The sequence below is a fragment of the Pholis gunnellus genome (genome assembly GCF_910591455.1).
Source record: "Pholis gunnellus genome assembly, chromosome: 1".
NCBI lineage: Eukaryota > Metazoa > Chordata > Actinopteri > Perciformes > Pholidae > Pholis > Pholis gunnellus.
The window spans coordinates 26,771,813-26,778,891 of NC_136528.1; positions in this window are offsets into that span (position 1 = coordinate 26,771,813).

Sequence of the window (7,079 nt, forward strand, 5' to 3'; positions counted from 1 at the left end):
TGCTTCGCCATGTGCTTGAACATCTCAGCATCTGCAAAGCATTGTGGCTGACCCTCCCTCTGAAGACCCCTCTCTGCCTCTGCAGTGAATCCCATTGAGTGGGAAGAAGCCATAAAGATTCCAAGCTGCCATAAAAAGCCATTAAGACATGTGGATGCGGGACGTCTGCTGGCCGACATGAAAAGGATTCTCTGCTCTCCGCTCAGCTGCAGACAGGTTCAGTGTTTGCACTGGTCTGCCTGTCTCGTTCAAGAGGGTCAGACACAAAAAAAAATGCCCAGCAGACCAGGAAGCACTTCATTTTTACAACCCCCATGAGGCACTCACTTGTCTGGGATCAGTGCAATGTTAAAGGTAACGTTTTCTGTCAAAGTGTTACTGATAATAGATTTTCTCTATAGTGGGAAAAGATTTGGGTGAAACCTTATACTTTACTCAAAAATGTTTTGTAATAGTGATGCTGAATTTGAATAACAATAAAGTATTCATACTGCATTATGAAGCATTTTACTTTTTTACAATGTTCATTTATTGTGTTACTTCACCAATTTATACATTCCACCTGAAGTTATGTGAAAGACATAATGTTATACAGTATGAAGGCTGTAACTAATGAGTTATTCCATTAAGAAATAAATAACTAATAATGATTACTTTTATAATTAATTAATTAAGTCTAAATGTCAGAAATCTGTGAAAAACACCCATCGCAAGTATAGAGCCCAAAGTGACAGATTCCAATTCCGTGTCTCGTACCATCAACAGCCCAAACATATATATAAATATAACATCGTTTTTTTTAAATAAATGTTCCTTTTTTAGATGTCTCCAAATACCTTGTTTTGTACAATCAACAACTTCAAAACCTCAACATATTCACAAACAATCACATAAGACAAAGAAAAGCAGCAAATCTGGATCAATCAGATGATTAATTGATTAGTTAATGAATAGAAAAATGACTTGACAACTATTTTGTTAGTTAATTAGTAATACCGGATACCTAAATGGCATATATTTGCTGGGTCAAGCCTTGCATTTGTACTGCATTTCTTTCCTTTATGTGACTGTAAACTAAATATATTTAGGTTTTGGGAAATTGTTAAGACATATTATAGACAAAAATATGAATTGATTAATTGAATAATTGGAAGATCAACTAATAATCTTGGAAGTAGGTAATATCTGACATTCTTGCTTTAAAAAATGGCAAAAGTAAAAATGTAACTATTACCAAATTTACAATGATATAGCAGAAATAGCAGAGGAAAGCAGCACATGCTGACATTCAAGCAGCATGTTTTGCTTGATGATGAACTTAAATGATAATCGGTCGTGAAAATAAAGTTGTCGTAATTGTCGTATAAGCTCTACTTGATACTGTATTATTTGCTATTCATTTAAATCATGAAGACTTAAGAGAGTTGACGAAGTGAGTCTATGTGCAGTTTACTTTGTAGCTCAACTTTAAGGTGAAATATATATATATATATTTTTTTTTTAACCCAACAATGAGATCAACCTTCAAAACCAGACTGAAACCTAGCCTTACTGCATATCCTGGTGTTCTCTCTCTCAGGCGGGTCGTTTAGGAGACAGGAGGGTAAAAGGATCACGTTACTGCCGGGAGGCTGAGGAGTGTGAGCCGCTGCAGGGCGTCACCTCCAGGGTGCTAACTTAGATCAAGCCTAAACAAAAAATAAATAAAAAAACTTTCAATACAGAGTATTTTTCAATAAGACAGCTGTTGATGCAGACGTTTAGGTTACTCCACACCTCTGTGGCACCAGGTCGCACGTGTGTTTGTTTGATTGATAAATCATTTCTTTCTTTTTTTAGCGTGCAGGATTTAGGCTCGGAGGGGCAACCACTGAATCAGCAAAAGATTAAATGAAATCTGAAAAGAAAAGTCCGTGACGCATTTTCATTTGCGTTATGGCCACAGTGTGTATGCGGGACAGTGGTCATCGTATATAGGGGCTAAACAAACACCGCTAACGTTACATCAACGGGCGCGATAACACGAGGCTGCAGGATCATAAAGGAGTTGTTATAGCTGCAGTGTACCCTCTGCAGGAATCCAGTAAACAGAAAGAGAGGAGGAGGAGGAGGGGGGGGGGGGGCAATGTAGCTACTGTACGCACCAAGCTCTCCGCCTGCACAGAATACAGTATAAACACGGTCTGCAAATCCACCACTACAGGGACAAACAGCAGGATAGGAGCGCCGCTTTAGATCGCAAACGAGAGAGAAACCCGTCACCGGCAGCACACGAGAATAATGAGACACGAGCCGTAGGCTATACCAACCGTTTGAACCGGGTATTTTGATGGGAGATTCCTCACTTTCTATCAGATGCAAGCCGCCATATTCGCTGCAGCTCCGCGCATGTCCACCACGCAGTGCTGTAATTCATGTTTTTCCTCTGGAGGTCGAACAAAAAATAAAATCAGACAGAGGAGTGGGGAATTATTAATTAGTCGTTTTATTGAGACGGATATTGTTTCATGTTGGCTTGTGATAATAAACTGCATGTGGTGTGGGAACGAAAACAGAAACACTGACTGTGTTGTTTCCTGTTTTTTATGCAGGAGAAGGTGATGAGAACGACTCAGGAGAGACACAACTGCAGACTATAGGTCAGATTCATGCGAAGTGGCTGCTAATGAAGCAAACAAATGGTCACTAAATGAAAAAGACACACCATTTCCAAAACACATTATTGAGTCTATGTAAAATAGAGGCTACAACGAACCAGCCCAATTAAGGGAAATTAGTGCTGGATTTATTGATTATTAATGCTGAAAGAAGTACCCTAATCCTTTTTTATACACTTTTAAAAGTACTAACACCATAGTGTAAAATGACTGTTACAAAAGTCCTGTATTTTTCCTGTATTGTCAGAAAATTTTACTTAAGTATCAAAAGTATTCAATAATGATTATATTACTTTATAGATTTTACATATTGATACATTTGCATGTAGCCTAAGCAGCTGGTGAAAGTTTAGTTACTTTTAACTACTTAATATGTGTATATTTACAACCTCACATTACTTTAAATTTAAGCCATTTTTTACATCTTTCATCATCAGATAAAAACATTCCTTTTATGCTAACTCTGGCTCATTAGTTTTGTTTTTCAGTTAATCAGTGAAAACTGCATATCAAATGATACATGATAATAAATAAAATGAGGCTAATTTCCCTGGGACCAACAAAGTTGATCTGATCTATGTTAAACTGCTTTTTTTATAACGTCTTTATCTGTAACATGTAGTGTGATACAAAAGTGAAGAATGCAGGTTTAAGATTAACAACCTCTTCCACACAGTATTTTTCACTGACAAAATGGGAATTACAATCTTCAAAATCTTCAAATCATTTTCTATAAAATAAGAAATGTTCCAGGAAGGTTTTCTTCAGTGAGGACTGAGACCAAATGCTCCACATTGTGTGAGCTCATGTGGAGTTAAAAGCAAAATGTCACTTCATATCTGCAATAACACATCACACATAATGATGAGTCACTATCCCATTATATAGGCAACTTGTGAACACGTAACTGCATTTACTTATACTTATACCTTAACTTGAATCATTAATGCTATCTATATTTAAAATGTCCTCTTATCTGACCTTTACAACAAATGCTAATTCGTTTATGATGAATTATAAAAGCTCTGTCTATAAAGTAAGATATATAAGGAGCTAGCTCCATCTCAACGATTGTGAAAAAGATAATGCACCATTCAATCATTTCATAACAGCATTCAAAGGGCCATTATGTATAAAGAAAAGGCTCTTTGAAAAGAACATTTTTCTCATAATTATGTACTTGTATTATAGTTGTAGTTATATGACACATCAATACCTTACATAATGAGGTATTTATGGCTGTTGGGCAGCGAAAACCAATAATACGTAAGGATGGTGCGGACGTCAAACACAGAACACATGGTCTTTAGAAAGAAGAAGAAGTAGAAGAAGATAGTTTTTGCAGCATCTCGTGTGCAAAATATCCAGAACACCTGCTCATTCGGAAACTGATAGACCCAGGGTTTGTGAATTCAGTGAATTCACACTGTTCCGCCAATTAGTACAGTCATGAAGGGGAGGTGTAGGTGGCGGAGAGCGGAGACGAGCTGCAGGGAGATTTTGAATCAGTGACACAACATGGATTGATGCAGCAGCAATGTCAAGAGCCGGCAGTGTGAATTATGTGCTGTAGTATAACAGCGAGAACAACATCAGGCGTGTTTCCGATTTGACAAAATGATGAGTTGGATCGCATTTTTTTCACGCCAAAGTTGTATTTTATCACAGCTCGTGGATGTTAAACGACTGCTGGAACGCGCATACGTCCGCGCTTCTATTGGCTGTACGCAGCGTCGCTCAGAGGAGTGACGATTTTTTTTTTTTTTGCTACTGCTATAACCAGCTGATGCTGAGGCTATGAACACGGAGCCTCTGAAGAACTGTTGACGGTATATAGAGACCCCCTCATCGGCGCTATGCCTGCGGATTCGGTCTCGTCTCCATCCAGGGATTGAGTGAGTAGGACATTTGATCGTGTCACGACGCACAGGCCCGCGGCTCGTATTTTTCACCCTCTCTCTGTCGCTCCACATGATGTTGCTTCACCTTCCCACATCATCATTTTCATGGGCATGATGCTGTGTGCTGCACAGATTGAGCAGTCTCATCTCACGCAGGCGACACGTCACACCTGCAGGTAAAAAGGGGTTTTATTGATGGACGGGCTGCTGTGGATTGTTTTGGGTTTTTTTATGCGTGCTTATCACGATGTCTAATTACGGTTTTATGGGTAAACCTCGTTTTTCTGGTCTTGTTGTGCACCACTGTGGTGAACATGGTCCGTGAACTACGTGGTGGTGTGTGCTCTGGCCGCTGTGTAGGCTGAGAAACGCGTGGACAGCGACGGAATGGTGGTGCGCTCCGCAACGCAGCGGTGAGAGAGACGCAGTTTCGATGCAGAGAGAGCAGCATTACTATCCTCTCTCTCTCTCTCTCTCTCTCTCTCTCTCTCTCTCTCTCTCTCTCTCTCTCTCTCGCACCTCATATACACACGCACACACATATTCTCGTGCACGCGGACGCATGCACCTGCCTATTAAAATTAATCTCCCAAACTCACTCAATCCCGTGCGTTCGCTTTGCATGCGAGACAGCAACAGGCGTGTGTTGTAGGAAGATTAATTTTCCAGTCCATTCTGTCAGGGTTCTCTGGACTTCCCTGACGTCTCCACCTTATGTCCGTGCACCAGCTGTCTGCCTGATGGCTGCAAGAAGGAGCAGCAGTTTATCTGTAAATCTTCCCTGTGCTGAACCCAGTTTTTAGTAACATTTTTCCTCGATTACAGGCAATAATGCATAGGCTGCTCCAGGTGCAGGGTCTATTCAGAGACGATACCATATGGATCTAATCACTCCCCAGTGGCAGCAACATTTCCTTTAAATGACCATGGCCTCAACATCCACCTTATCACTTCCCCTGGAAAGACTTCGCTGTGTGGAGTGCACACTGCATAGGAAAACGCCCACACAGGCACATGAGCCAAATCAACATTAAAGTGTTTTTGCACTGCTGAATAAATCGAGTGTTAAACAAACGAAGTTGGACTGATACTGTGAGAAGCTTTGATGGTTCCAGTCCAACAGCATTCGCATTACAAAAGAGGCATTTAATTATCGTTGTCAATTTTTGGATGTGTGACAGGAGGAGATGTAAGCCTTGGGATATAATTGTGTTTTTGTCTTCCTCAAATAAACTATTTTATCTTTAAGTGTTTATAAATGTAGAACATGCTCTTGGTAAATGGTGGAAATGAAAGTATAGGGAAACATTTTACCCCACAGGCAGACTCTACGTTGTGAGAATGTTTAATCATCGCACATTTCAACCCATTCAGTTCAACATTTTGAATGTGGCAGCAACAGGGAGCTGTAGGTAATTATACAATGGGTTGACAAAAACAAAGTGCTGCAAAGTCTGATGGAATTGCCCTTAGTTTTGCAGGAATTTGGTCAAAAACAACAGTGTTGGAAGAGATTTTGACCTGATGATGGCAATTAAAGGGGATCACCGAAGTGAATTTGTTTAACAAAATTCATGGCAGTCCATCTAATAGTTGTTGCCATGTTAGCAGCTCTGTGAGGCTGTTGCTGCTTTGAGCCAAATGCTAACATCCGCATCCAAACATTCTCTCATGACCATGCTAACATGTGGATGCTGAGCAGATGTATTTTTACCGTGTTGACCATTTTAGTTTTGTGTGTTAGCATGCTAACATTTGCTAATAGAGTGCCGAAGCAATGCGTCCTAAACCAGGAAATGATTTAGCATTTTTTGCACTTCCTGTTCCCTCGTTTCGAAGTCAGTGGTTTTGGAAATGTATCTTCGGTTTGATGCCTGAAATAAGCTCTGTGGTTAACATGATAAAGAGATCTTAAAGTTTTGCTCTACGATATAAAATATGTCAGTAGTTACCCCTTTAAGTTTTTACGTGTTTTTAAAAAAGGCGGTTGCTAAGAAGTGGCTAAATGAGACTACAAAACATCATAACGACGACTAGTCTGCCTTCCCAGCCTGGTGCATACCACCGCTCACGTGACTGTGGGGAAGTTAGTTTATAGCCTAATGTTTTTGTACTTCTGCAAAATGCAGTGACACTTCAAAAATCATAAAAGTGGTGTTAATTTGTGAAGATAATCTTGTTTTAACATGTATCATAAAGTTGTGTTTGACACATAGCTTATGTTCTGCAGTAAGCCAATGGAAAAATCCCATTGGCTTGTTGTAGAGGGAACCATTTTGATGCTAACTTTCGGGGTTGGCCTACAAACATCTGTCATCCCTGCAGCACTCTGTTAGCACTAAACACAAAGTACAGTTGAGGCTGATGGGGGATTGACATTCATCGTGAGGGAAACATGATTGTCTGTAATGCCATGGCAATCCATCCAGTAGTTGCTGAGACTTGTCTCTAATAACCTCAATCGACAACCTGCTGGTTGGGCAAGAGGACAAAGTAAAGAATCACCAAAACCAGTAGGATT